General features: G+C 41.7%; 1 long non-coding RNA gene across 3 annotated transcripts in view; it reads left to right on the top strand.

Annotated features, from left to right (window-relative positions):
• LOC310896740 overlaps positions 1-14,315 on the top strand; it is a 36,375-nt gene that overhangs the window by 10,646 nt on the left and 11,414 nt on the right. For 2 of the 3 annotated variants that reach the window (XR_014581789.1, XR_014581790.1), the window contains exons 2-4: positions 3,193-3,362; positions 3,782-3,825; positions 7,162-7,223. This is a non-coding gene — a long non-coding RNA (uncharacterized lncRNA). Of the gene's footprint in view, positions 1-3,192; positions 3,363-3,781; positions 3,826-4,389; positions 5,197-7,161; positions 7,224-14,315 lie in introns of those variants that run through there. The other variant, XR_014581791.1, reaches the window with a different exon arrangement.

Consider the following 14,315-nt stretch of genomic DNA (forward strand, 5'->3'; position numbering starts at 1 on the left):
TTTGGAGAGGTCTTATTTTGTTGTTGAATGCAGGTGTGACACAGCTGAGATGAGGTATGGCTGTTTCCACCTCACATGGCAGACACGTGGTGCTGTGTCTAGTGGGAGAGACACTTGTCGTAGGGTAATGGGGTGAGGGAGGCCCTTACACTCACGTACCAAGCAACTGATGGCTAGGATTAGGACTTGTTATTTCTCCTTCTCACTGTGATATCTGTAGTCTCCCTGTCAGTAGCCTCATAACATTCCCCTGCTAAAAAATATTGGTGGTTCTTTCCCATGCCATCCCTGCCTGCACACAGCTCTTCAATGTCCCCAGAGTCCCATTTCTAGAAGCTGCACTGCCCAGCATCAAGTTGTTTTCCATCAGACATGAGGAAGCTATTTTATATATCAAAGTTTCCCAATTTTCTTCTGCATTGAGACAGTCTTGGCCAACTCTTCTTGTATTCTCCAGTACTTGCTCTCTTTCAGGCAGCTTCCTACAGCCTCCCGTAGCTCAGATATGCTAGAGCAACCCTGAACTAGCAAATGGCAGCACCTGCATAGCCAGTATCCACACAAAGGCAGAGTCCTTTAATATAACGGCCACAAGAGTAAGTAGATGAACAAGTGTTTTCACCAATTTGGAATGATGCTACTTAGATATCCATGAACATCTTGAAGAGCATCCTCATCACATCTTTGCTCATCTGTTGTGCATTGCTTAGTGATGAGGAACTAGGGCAAGTTGTCATTGCCAAGAGTGGTGCTTCATTCATATTGCAAAACAACTGCCGTGGAGATGAGTAAGGAAATCTGTTCAAAATGCCTTTTCTATTGGCTGTGGAGAAAGGGAAGAGGCAAAGAAGAAACCTGTGCAAACAATGATATATTTTAACATGCTGGTAATTAAAGTAGAGAGAAGACAAATTAAAATGACTACTGTAATGTACATATGATAAATATTTTTTTAAGTTCTAAATTTTTCAAGGTTAAATGAATATATTTTTTCCCTTCTTTTTTTCTTTATAAAGGCTTTTGTCTCTTGCATTTAAATCTTCTCCCAATGTTGTACAAAGCCAGTGTAATTCCTGCATTTAGGAAGAAGGTTCATTGGACCCAACATTTAGGGTGAAGTGTTCATTCTTCTCACTGGACTTACATCTATGTTTCTTGGTCCACTGAAGCAGATGCACTGCAAATAGAGAACATGCTCCCATTTCTCCTTTTGTTTCTAACCAAATGGGCTGGAGCTGAGAGCTGTGTAAAGTGGCAGTGGACTTTGAATTCCCAGCGCCCTTGTCAAGGTGGATTTATATTAGAATAACAGCCAAGCTGTGCATCTCTGGTCTCCCACTGTAAGTCCTGTTGAGATAAAGAAAAGGGGCCACTTCAGCGATTAAAATTGGAAGACATCTCAAAAATAAGTAACATCCCCATGGCTCCCAGCCCCAGAGGCTCCATATGGACTCTCCCAGCTGGGCATTTGTGGTGTTTTGGCCCTAATTCAAGAGGCACAACTGCTACTCACATGTGTGTGCCTAGGTTTCCATTCCTGCCCCATCCCCCCGTGCCCACAAGCCATCCCAGTATCCATATCCATGCAGTTTTAACACTGGCTCGCTGCAGATGAAAGATGGCCACCAGCAGCTCAATATAATTCCCTAATAAAACATCCACTGGTATTGGCAAGAAAGCCCCTAAGGAATGAATATATCTTCTGGAAAGACAATTAAAAGAGATGGTTGGGGTAATTGTGCTTGATTGAAAGGAGGCATACTTTTTCTAGCAGAAAAATAAGCACTTAAAAATGTTCGGCCAGCCGAGGACAATTATCCAGCCGGTGATGCACAAGCACAGAGGGCAGCTAATCCATTTTAAATTGCTCTTGCAGTCAGGAGAGTGACTGTGAAATGCAACCAGGCTGGCTTATGGTCTGGGTGCAGGTGGGAAGGTTTCTGTGATACCTGGACTGGGTTTGCCATGCATGGCTGCTCTCTTCCTCACTGTGACTTCCCACCTCATGCACTCAGTAGCAAGGTGTTTCTCCTGCCTTACAAACTCTACAGCGGTAGCCTGGGCCTGGGAGTGAAGAAGGGAATTATTGACTCCATCCCCAGGTGCTGCCCGTAACAGGCAAGGTGCTTTTGAGGTCTATAGCTGACCATGTTGCCTTGTTAGGGGAGCCCTTACCTACCAACTGCTGCCTGGCAGCACTGGCCTCACCAGGAGAAGCTGGTCCTCCTGTCACAGAAAGTGCACAGGCGTGACTGAAGTGCACGTGGAATACAGCAGCAGAGGAAAACAAAGCCATTTCTCTGGTCTTTTCCCCTACTGATAGATTTTGCAACTCAGTATTTAAAATATATATTTTTTTCTTCCCTTTGGTGCACTGGGATGATGAAAGGAGAGTAAGCTGGTATGTGAGTGACACAAAAAGGGCAGTTTTCTAAATATATTTGGAAGTCTTCAGAACCAGCCCATGCTGGGATTTGCCAGCATCACAACCCAAAACACCAATTTAGATTTCCTTTAACTTATGCAAGTAAAACGCTTCAAACTTGCTTATATGTTACAAAAGAGGGAAGGGAAGAGGAGCTGGAGCACTGGCACGCTTCCCACCACCCCCTTTCCCTGTAGCTGTGAAGATATGAATTCAGATGCTCATTTGTACCAGCACAATAAAGAGAGAAGCTTCCCGGTTTTGTCTGGTTTAAGGAGAATTACAAACCACCCAAGCACAGCGATAGGGTAACAAATGCAAGCATTACCTCATCGCCACATAGCGTTATTGGCTGGAGATAGCTGGAGGTGGGGTGTTATTGCCTACCCGCTTGGTGAGTGCCGGATTTTCTCATTATCTCTCTCTCTTTCTTTCAAACCAGCTGACCCTTTTAATGGATGTCATCTACAGGGACAGCCTTCCTTTGTGGAAGCATCGTATACAACCGGGGAGGAACAGCACAAATGTGATCATAAAGAGATTAAATGGGATCAATAGAAACTATTTAAAAATAAGTAACTCTTTAAATGTAATAAACAATTTTGTATTCGATACGGCGATTTTAACCATCCTTTTAAAACTGCCATTAAATCCCACAGAACAGCTCTAAAAATGATGAGATCATTAGAATCCATAAGGCTTCTTGATTTTTATTTTGCTAAGTCTCTGTGTGCTTCCTAAGGCCAAATCATGTAATTTTTTTTCAGGACCACCCTCTGTCGCTGGCTTTCAGAAAAGTCATCACTGATTGCAAAGAGCACGAAAAGCATGGTGATGACAATATCGCTTACCTCTTGTGAGGATCTGGCTTCTCACGGCTGCTGAGAACGTATTGCCCTGTTGGGAGACACCAGGGAATTACAATTTCAATGCTAAGGTAAATCCCACAATACTTTCTGGGGTAGAAGGCAACAGCAGTGTAAGTCACCTGCTCTTGTGATGTCTGGACAGAAGGGGCAGAATTGAGACTGGAGGTGTTGTGTGAATCCAAGTGACGCTTTTGCCCCTGGCCTTGTTTTTTTTCTCTTAGATCCCATTCCTGTGAAATACCCTTTGGCATAAAAATAATTCGATGTAAATTAAGAAAGGATCTCAAGGTTTATCTCTTGGTGAATAACATGGCCAGGTGCAGACCTGTTTCCAAGACCCTCTTCAGCATCTGTACCATACAAAGCTGTATGCCATGTGTTCTGCGAATGGCCTTTAATCCTTATTTCCTTTATGGCAGATATTAATAGGGGACTGAATTCTCTCCTCCTTTGTCTCTCTGATGTTGTTTTCTTTGTTTCCTTTTAGGAGCAGCACAAGGGGATAGAGAGCAGACAAACTGCATTATCCTGGTAATTAACTATCTCAGCAATATAGTGGAACCATGTCAGTGGTAATGCTGTGTAACAATTTGCATACATTAGTTTTCATGTCCCAAGAAAGCAATTTCTGTAGCATTTAAGAGGAAAATAATGGGGGGGGGGGGGAAGGAGGGGGGAGGGCTGGACTGAGGTAAATTATTTTTTTAATTCATAATAGGATTCAAAGAGAATGAATCCAGTCCTGAAAGTGCTTGGATCATTGTTAACGTAGCTGCAATTATTCCTGAAGCAGTTAGCTGTCCATGTTCATCCAGTTTGGAAAGGTACCCAGCTCCTTTAGGACCCATTGAGCTGTGGGTAAGGAATATCAGAGCTGCATGCACCATGCACGTGCAGCACTTGTGATGCTGCATGGGCACTGCCCCCTGCCTTGCTGCCTGGCTTGTGGGGTTCCATTCCTAAAATGCAAAGATCTCTGAGCAAAAGCAAGGTCCCCCAAAACCTGTCATCATACCAGATGATCATGTAGTGGCAGTATTTCCACTGGGGTGACAGAGGCTTTGGCAGTGACCATTCATTCCTATTATTTTTCAGCCCTATTCTTCTTTGGTCAAAGGCACTCCTCAGTGATGCCAAGCTATGGATGCCTTCGAGCCCAATTTGGTTGAAGCAGACAGGGATGGTGCAATAGTCTGTGGTCTGGCAGTGGGGAAGGGGGGGACCCTGAGCTGGTTTCTGGTCAGTGGGAACCTGCAAGGTCAGTGTTAGTTTTACAGAACATCTCTCCAGCTTCATCTCCATGTGGCCTGTCAGCATGTGGTCCTTAAATTCTCTTCCTGTTCTTTTTGATGATTTACTCTGTGACTTTGGGAAAATTACTTACTATCTGTGTGCCTGAATTTTCCCATCCATAACTTGGGTGTATTAATTAAACAACTTCCTCAGAGGGATGTTGTAAGGTTTAATGAATTCATGCTTGCAAAGTAATTTAAGATTTCAGATGAAAATTGCTAGAGAAGTGCAAAGCACATTATAATTAAAACAGAGAGGATACAAAATAGTAATAATCAAAAGTCTCTGAAGCTGTTGATCACAGTAAAGGGAGAATATTTATATTTGAAGCTGCTAATAAAAACATCAATCACTGTGTTACAAAGTAAAGTTTTTATAGCTAAACAGCATTAGTTAGTACTCTGCTATTTATTATTCCACTTACTATTTCCATCTCCATTGTCTTCACACAGAAGGAAAAATCTATTATTTTAAACTGATTTACTCTGGATTTATATCAAAAGGAGATAGCATTGTGCCCAAAATATGTCAGACGAGTGTAAAGCCCTGGCATGTTCATTCATATGTCTGTCTTTACTGCAGCAGAAGTCGATAAGATCGCACACCTGAGTGAGTGCAGAAGGGCTGTGAAATTGGGACCTTGGTATGCAGAAGCAAGGGAAGGAAAAATAGTCCTATCACCACAAACAGTGAAGTCCATGCAGAGTACCAAATCCTTAGAAATGATTGACACTCTGAATAGACAGAAATTGTGTAACTCATGCCAAAGACTTTTCAACTATCATAGGTTTCATTATGTAACATGGAAAACACAGGGATTTGTGTGGCCTTACGTGGCTCCATAAAATGAAAGATAGCTTTGCCCATGTCCTGTTGAAAGGTGAGGAGAGGAAAGCAACAGCTTGTGAGGTATTTTAGAGAAAGCTGTTGGAGAAGTAGCGGAGAGAAACCACAGAAGAATGTGCAAGAACAGATTTTCTCTTCTGTTCATCACAACACAATCCTTGCAAGTCTTAAACCATAATCCAAAAATCCAAAAACTTTTGGATCCTGGAAGCAAGCCCAAGACTGATTTAAGGTTTTATCCCAGTTGGTTCAATTGCATTTGTGTAAGCTATATAAACCACGGACCTCCCTGTGCACCCTACAAAGCCCATGTCTTCCACAACTAGAGAGGCAGCAGCTCTCTTGGTGGGGAGGGGACCTGCCAGGAGGTTGGTGCAGGCCTTCATCCTTGGGAGGAGGTGTAGGAGCTGAACTACCTTACTGACAGGGACAAGTCCTCAGACAATTGAAATGGTCATTGATTTATGTGCTTACAGCTCATACCAAATGAAGGGTTGTGCAGGCTTTAAAATAAAGATGGCTTGCCTGTTTCAGGACAACTTATACATGTCCCATCCTCAAAGGTCACTGATGATCTGGGGGAAAAGATATAAGAGAGAATTTTCACTATTTGGAAATTTTGACTATTTTAGAATTGGAATTTTGGTTTCCTAGGCACAGCTTTGAAACTTGATTCTCACATGGGTAAAAAATGACATCTCTAATGTCCCTCTAGGAATCTGTTTTCATGGAGATATGTTTTGTTTCTTCTGAGATTACATCGATCTGAATGCTATATAGGAAACTGGGCGTTTTTCCTGGAGTGGAGAAATCTCACAAGCCCCCTGTTCTGTGTGTTGCAAACCTGAAGGGCCCCTGGCCTCTGAGCTTTGAGACCTCAAAGCTCTCTGGCCTCAGCTTCTTCTTTTGCAGCTGAAGAGCTCATACAGTGCTGGTCTTGGGGCATCAAACATACAGAGCCTGATTCCTATAAGCTGATTCCTGGTTCATCCTCAGACAATGAACCCTCAGAAAAGGAGATTACATAGAGTGGCCAGTATAGGGAGGAGAGTATATAGCTCTTAACATCCTCAGACATTGTGATTTGATGAAGTATATGTTTATAGGGACTTAATGGGAAATGACAAAGGAAGGGATAATCTGTCTCTATTGAAAGACAAAAGGGGAAATGTGGGAAGTATTCCAGCTCTCTGCCACAAAAATACCTTAATGCATAAGTCATCTGAGTCACTGCAACATGCTCTGGCAGTTCTGATGCCAAATCTGTGACTGAAATACCAAGGAAAGGCAGGTGTCAATAGTCTTTCTAGTAATGAGTGATATCTCAAACATATTCTTTGAAAGAGCCCATTTTATGTTAGATAACTAGTGGTCCAACTGTTTACAGACCTACAGTCTGAGCCCACTGTCACACTGGGGAGTGTGTGGATGGTGGCTGCATTTCTAGAGTGGTGCTACTCATCTGTAGTGTTGTGAAAGCAAATGTGTGGGTGCTTTCACTCAGAATAACTTCACAGAAATAAGAAGTTTCCTTAGTGTTGTGGGCAGATGTGACCCAGCTGTGGATCTAGGACTGTGTTACATGAAGTAGTTCATGCCTTTAACCAGATGGTCTGGTCTGGATGAAGGGAGAAGTAATTTTCCTATTAAATCTGTTCCTGCCTTGGGTGTTTCTGATATTCAACACTCAGATTCCTTCTCTCTTCCTTTTTTTTTTTTTTTTTTTAGTATGATGTGTGTGGCAACTGAATATCAACCCTCACTTGAATTTCTCCAAGTATATTACAAAGGTGAGAAGATATTCCTTCCCTATTCTCACAGAAGTGAGAGGTATAAAGCCAGGACAGACATACTAGAGTTGGCTGAAGAGAGGGCTGGAAAAGGTGGGAATAGGATCCCCATGTTCACTGTGTCTAAGGATGTCCCAAGCTCAGGAGAGCAGATGAAGGGTGGCAAATGAGCTGGAGACAGTGATGTAATCAGCTTGTTTCCCTGTTACCTATTGGAAGCCCCTTCTGTGCCAAAGGAAGGAAATTTGGAAAGAAATATGTTTATCATTTCAGCTTATCAATAAAGCACTTAATTATATTTAATTAATAATAATAATAAAAAAACAATTATTTAAAAAAAAACCATGAAATATCCTGTTTTTGACTTCCTCCCCCTTAGTGGCCACTAAATTCATCATGGTATCTGTGTACTGATTTCGGTAACTTCTGCTTGGCCAATAAAAATTTGATCCTGGTTTAAGGATGTCAGAGATAGAGTCACCATTGCTGTTGGTATTTTACTGCATGAGTTAATCTCTCTTACTGTAGGGGGTGGGGATGAGCCCAGTAAGGTAAAGGAGAAGAAATAAGGTTTGTTTATATCTTTGAAAATATGTAATTTAGTCTAGAGGTTTATTAGACGCTTGTTTATCCCTGGAAAATCATTTATATGTATGTACTTTGTCAAGTCACTTCTGTATATTTGCCCTTTTCTTGAATTCCCTGTTCTAAGCAGGATGAGCTGCTTAATTCTCCTACTGTAGCACATTTTCTCTGGCCTATGGAAAATACTTCTTCATTGTTTCTGATTATCTTTCAGTTTTAAGTATCTTTATCACAACTTAGATAACAGATTTGTCTGTGGTGTTCCAGCATTGATCTTGCCAGTCTCACATACGCTGATAAAATTGTTCATCTGCTCACTCCTCCTCTGTTTAGATACTGCTCTCTTCTTGTAGTGTCAAGAACCATGGAAATGAAAGTGAAATTTCTTTTTTTTTTTTCTAACTCCAAATATAGCTAATTGTTTGGAATTACATGGTGTGGATTTATCATAGTAGAAAATGAAAATATAATACTTGATAGGTAAAGAAAATAAGATGAGAGTCTGAAAATAGTCACCTGTTCTAGAATAGCCGCGAGATAGCTCATTTCCCATATCTCTAAACTTATTCTTAGGCTGGCTTTTTACTGGATGAACTCATAGTGTACTTCTCTCAACACTTTCTTACTTAAGGGAAGTCTAAGTGAAGTCTGGATAAGATACAATGTGCCCCTACTGCAGGGTACCAGTCAGCTCTGTGCTTTCTGTGTCTCCATCTTCATTGGGATTTATGCTTACATGCGTGTCACTTCACTGCTGCTGGTTGTTCCAGTTATCCAATCTCTCATCTTTTCACTGATCTGTAGAGAACATGGGTGGAGCTTTTCACTTGGAGGAGATGTTGAGCCATGAATATGTCTTTATTGCTAATCTTATGGTGACTTCATATGTAACTAAATACTATTATTTTAATACACTGACCATGACCCACTCACTTATATTACTTTTCTAAGTGTGAATAACAAAGGACTCCGATTTAGGATTAGAAACAACACCTACAAGCAGATGTTTGGAGACATATTTTCAAAAGTTGGATTTCCTCAGTCTGAAAATGAGACCAGCCAAATTGATATTGGTCAGCCAAATTTCCAGTAGAAATTCTGGAGAACCCTTGGGATCCTAGCGACTTTTTTGAGATACTCAAAGAGAAGTAGAGGTCTTTTCAAAATCTAGTCAATAAACCCCAGAGATAATGAAGCAGAGGATTTCTTAACTTGATTAAAAATGGGGAAAAACAAAGCCAATTTATGAAAAAACATCAAAACAAGACAAAATTCTAGAGTCTGATATTGAGTGCATAACCAATTATAACTGCTAACATTTTTAACAGACCAGTGGATTTGCTGTAATAGGCCAGTGGATTATCTCTTCTCCCACTGTAATCAATGCAAAAGACCCTGGGGAAAAGCAGAATTGGGATCCTCTTAATTACCCATTTATAAACATATGTATATTTTTTAATGGTTGTCAAGGCTGGGCAAAACACAATTTCAATAAAAATCAAATTGATCACAGAGTTCCAACCATCTTTCCTTGCCCCTGGTTCTACTGAATCTTTGTGGACTCCCTAGCTCTTATTTCTCTACAGCATGAGAAAGAGGGCTGTGAGCCAAACAGACTATTATTTATTACAATCTGTAGTGGGAGTGATGGCAGCTGTTGATGGTAGTTTTTCATTAACAGTTAAGTAAAGCCAATAAATGTTGTAATGCACTGTGCAATGGCAGATGGTGAGCTACAGCAAGAGATTCTACCTCAACCAGTGCTCCGTGCTCATCTCTACTTTGAAATACCATCAAAATAGAAAAGAGTTTTAAAGAGGACCACCTGTTCAGCTGCCTTATCCCCACATAACTTTCATATGTGTGGAAATGCAATCCAAATGCAAACAGCTAGGACAAAACAAACTGCTTGCCACCAAAAGAAGGTAGAGAATAACCCATTCCACTGACAGTTTGGCTATAACTTACAGAGCAGTTTCTGACCTATCTTTGGCTCTTTTTCTTTGCAAAATTGAGCTAGTGGTCAGGCCCGGAATAAAGCACCAGCCTGTGCTGATATTTGAAATTTTACAGCTTTCTTCTCCAAAGTAGTGTAGATTAGGGTAGAAATACTCATTCCATATTGTTCTTTGTACCCGATGGCTTTTCTCATGAAAACTTGCTCACATTCCCGGTGAGGTAACTTTATGCTCAGATTGTATCATAGGCAAAAAGGTGACCACACACGGAAAAGCGTGCACCTGACTGTTTGACATGGAATAATCTGAAGGAAAAAGCAATATTTGGTTCTTGAATTATAGGGATATTAGCATCTTGGAAAAATTACTTTTTGTATCAATATCTGTTCCTACAAGGTCTATGGTTACTGGTAGAAAGTTCTTGCTGGTACCAGCAACTGCATTATTTTGGATATTGTCAAGATGACCCAAGTACAGGATCTCGAGGGATGTTGTAAGTGGTTTCCCAGGCATTTCATAGAGTGTTGTGTATCTAATGATGTTAATGCACTTCTGGCATTGTCATTTTCTTTAATGAAGAGAAAAGAACATAAATAATGGGTTTGACCAGGGTAATAAACATTTAAGTGGTTCCTGAGTCTGCTGTTGGTCCCTGTTGTATTCTGAGTCAGGTGCAAGAGAAAACACAGTGCACGTATAATGCCTCCCTGCCAGTAAATGGGTTATTTGGTGCCTGGAGCATCAGTGGAGTTTCTGTATGTTATTGCTGTTATATAGTGAGAATGATGCAGCACTGTATTTCCAAGTGAATGCACAAACTTCATGAGTCATAGCTGTGCTCTGAAGGGAGGGACACAAACTCATTTTTGGTTTATCTGTATTGCATTGCCTGGAAAGATAAACCAAAGCAATCAAAAATAGAAAACCAAAGTCTCTTAAGTGGATACACTGATATCCATATGAAAAAGTATGTTAGTGAAAAAAGGTATGTTAGATTACTGTACTTTAATCCTAGTCCTCCAAGATAGCTCCAACCGTGGCTGGTAATAGCAGGTTTATTTCCCAGGGCCTGGCTGCTTCACTGCTATTGTTTGCTTGCCATTTATAGAAAAGATCACTATAATAAGCAGTCCAAGCAAAAGGCATTGCATAGGCTCTCTGCCAGGAAAGCAGAGGTGCTAAAGTGATGGGGTGACCCTCTCCTCTGCCTCCACATCTTGGTCATTGGCTGCTCAGCACATAATGGCCGGAGCCTGCTAATGTAGAGAGACCTTGAACTTGTCACTGTGAGGGAAGCTGATGGGGAGATGCAGCACCCTGATAATTTTTGCCTAGGTCATGTGTCTGCTCTTGAGGAAACTGATGTGAGAGCTGAAAGGAGTACACGAGTGTCCCCTTTTCATTCTGAACCTGGACCACCAAACCTATCTCCGATTGCCCAGCTCCAGGTGATGGGAAATAAACACTACTAGGTTGGCAGCAGCTCAGCTGCAAGCAACGGCTAAGGCAAAAGTGTGCAGTGGCTTGAGAGGCAAATTCAGAGTCCTTCCTCTCTGGATCGAGAAGACGGACTTTCTGCAGTGGCTTGTGTGACCATTAAATGGAAATTATGGCACTTTGTGTACTTATAAAATGGTGATTTTCCATGGCTGTTAGGAAAACTTCTATATCAAAGCTTTCAGTGATGACATTTCTAACATGAAATAATGGAAACAAATCAGCATTTTCTCGTTAGGGGAACCTGTGAAAAACTTCATGGATTCAGATTGGACCTGCACGATCTACAGAGAACACACAGATCTAGTTTTGACCCTGTTAGACACAGATGTTAAATGTCTGAGAAAAACATGCAGAGGCAAAGCCTTATGTTCACATGACGCTGTGGCCTGTTACAAAATGAAGAGACATCAGTGTCATGGAAACTTTATTATTGCTCCCAGTTGATGAAACTCTCTTTATCACCAGCAATCTTTACATAGTTCTTTTCACAAAAAGAACATAAATGATGTTTATTGTTTTCTATTGGGCAATTCAATGAACAAAACCAGACGAGTTTTCCATGGAGGAGACTGCAAGGAGTGTTTTTTTCCCAAGTGGTTGCAGCAACACTGGGATCAGAACGGTGCCTGCTTTTTCATGTAGTTACCAGCAAAATGTCTACCATCTCAAATCAGAAGAGACCTCACACAGATGCTTAAAACATTTGAAAACATCTGAAGCCAGCAGATACCATGGTCTCTGCAAGGGCATGGGAGGAGCCATGCCCACAAGAGCCTGTTTCAGAGCTTGAATGTTTACCGAGCGCCCCTGTGCAATTCCTCTTCCACAGCTTTTGGTTTGGCCTGGGGAGACGGGAGGGGTAGGGGGTGTCTTTTTGTTTTGTTTCCTCAGCTGGGGACTTTCCTCAGCGTGTCATTTTCTTCTGTCATCTTAAGTCTCCAATCAGAGGCAATTATGATAGCACATTATGTAAATATTAAAGACAATTGCAGAGCTTTAATTAAAGCCAACTTTGTTTCTTCTCCCCCTCCCCTCCTCACTCCTCTCGATTTAGTCAGGAACACAATAAACTTAATCAGCTGCCCCAAATTATGCATGCATTAGCCCGTGAGATTCAGCAAGGCTGGGCTTCTCAAGGACAAAGAAATATACTGAGCTCCAGCATCTCACTTTGTTTTCTCCAGCCATCTTTTGTGGTGTGTCATGGGAAAAATTCTAATGAGGCTCTCCCTGCTGCTGCAGAAATTCCTGTCAGATGCAAGCCGGTGGCTCTCTCTGCTCTTTATTTCCCAAATACGAGTTTTCTGTTATCCCGTCCTTCTGTGAGGAAGGAAAGTGGCGCTGCCAAAAAATGGGGATTGGGATAGACTGGACTGGCACTGGCTAATCACCATCTATAACAGTTTCTTTTTTCTGGAATTAATTTTCCTCCCTTCTCACAAAACTTTGAGCTTTTTGGCAAGGCAGCACACTGAAGAATGTGTGTTAGTTTATATCTGCAGAATAGTTTCTGTGCATCAACTTTCACTGTGCATGGATTTGATTGTGCTGATTACGTAGGGTGCTTCTTTTTTAAACCCACTATAAAGCAGATGCTGTGACATAAAGTGTTCTGGGGAAATTTCTGGCACACTGGAGACTCAGAAGAATTTGCTAACCCTCCCTCCCTGTAACTCTTCCAGCAAGCAAAGCTGCTCAAATTAGCAGAGCGTCAGGAGGGAGATACCCCTTGTCCTCCTGACTTATCTCCAGGAGGGGAGGTGCAGGCTGGCCGCTCTCTCCTTTTCCATTATTCATGAACGTCACCAAGCCCGGCCGTCATTTTGAGCATGTGCTGCGTGATGGTGGCAGGGAGCTGCTTCGACCAAATGGATGTGGGTGTTCTTGTTTGCTCATCAACTGAATAATAGCTTGCTGCTGTTTGCATTAGGCAAGGAAGCCCTGAAAATGCAACCTTCTGGAAATATTTGTGCTTATTTATGTCAGTGCGGCAGTCTCGATTCAAGAAGGCAAAATAAAAGTAGCAGTTTCTCCTGGTCTCTGGCTGGCTTGCTTGCCAGAGTGCCAAGTGTAGCTTAATAATGCACAGGCTGAGCGTGTGCCCTCTCTGGGAGAAGCCTGAGAGGAAATGAGGCCATAATCTGAAGCATGGCATTGTCCCATCTACCAAACCAGCGTCCTTGCTTAATTTCTCCAGACCAAAGTCAGATATTTACAGATCAACATAGAATTGGTTTGCCATGACAGGAATGAAATCTATGCAACTTAACACCTTTCCTGAGATATTATCCACCGTTTATTTAGAAAATAAATACCTTCAGTTTGATTTGACATTTACGTGCTTCTGCTGTGAGCCCCCTGCCCTTGGACGAGGCAGGTGGAAACACTGCTCTGGTGCGGGGCCAGGAACTACCCTGGTCCTTGCAATGGACCACATCAGGAAGAGACTTGGCTCCCGAACAGCTCAAGGGGGACTGGAAAACACCTTTCTTTGCAATCTCATGTCAGCCAAGGTGAATTCAGAAGGGTTCCCCAGGCAAAGCTGAGAATTTGTTACTCTGTCACAACTATGTCCTATTTAGGATGTGTTTTCACTGCAGGAAGGTGTTAATTTTACTGTAGATTAGCTTACTTTGGTTTGCCGAGGTCAGTTAGGTGTCTGGCATGTCCCACCTGTTTGGGACACAATGCTTCCTTTATTTACCTACCTAAGTAAAATCTACAGGTGCCCATGCCCTATAGGGATTTTAAATGATGTAAATATGGCTGACCATTTATTTCCTCCAAGACTGTTTTTCTAGTGAAGACACAATCTTAGCTTTTTTAATGCTTCATTTAAGTGAGAATATACTCAGGATATACCAATTGCTAAAAGTTATTATTTCGGCTGTAGTATAGTGCATTTTAGCTGTTTTTTAAGACCCATATTTCTGAACCCATAAAATCTCCGTTTATTTGGATACATGTTCTTCCTTTCCTATAATATACGAAGGTATATCACACTTCTCAGCAGAAAATTTTGGCAAGTGAGAACAAGCAGGGAAGTAAA

This window comes from Anser anser, assembly GCF_964211835.1.
Source record: "Anser anser genome assembly, chromosome: 3".
Classification (NCBI taxonomy): Eukaryota; Metazoa; Chordata; class Aves; order Anseriformes; family Anatidae; genus Anser; species Anser anser.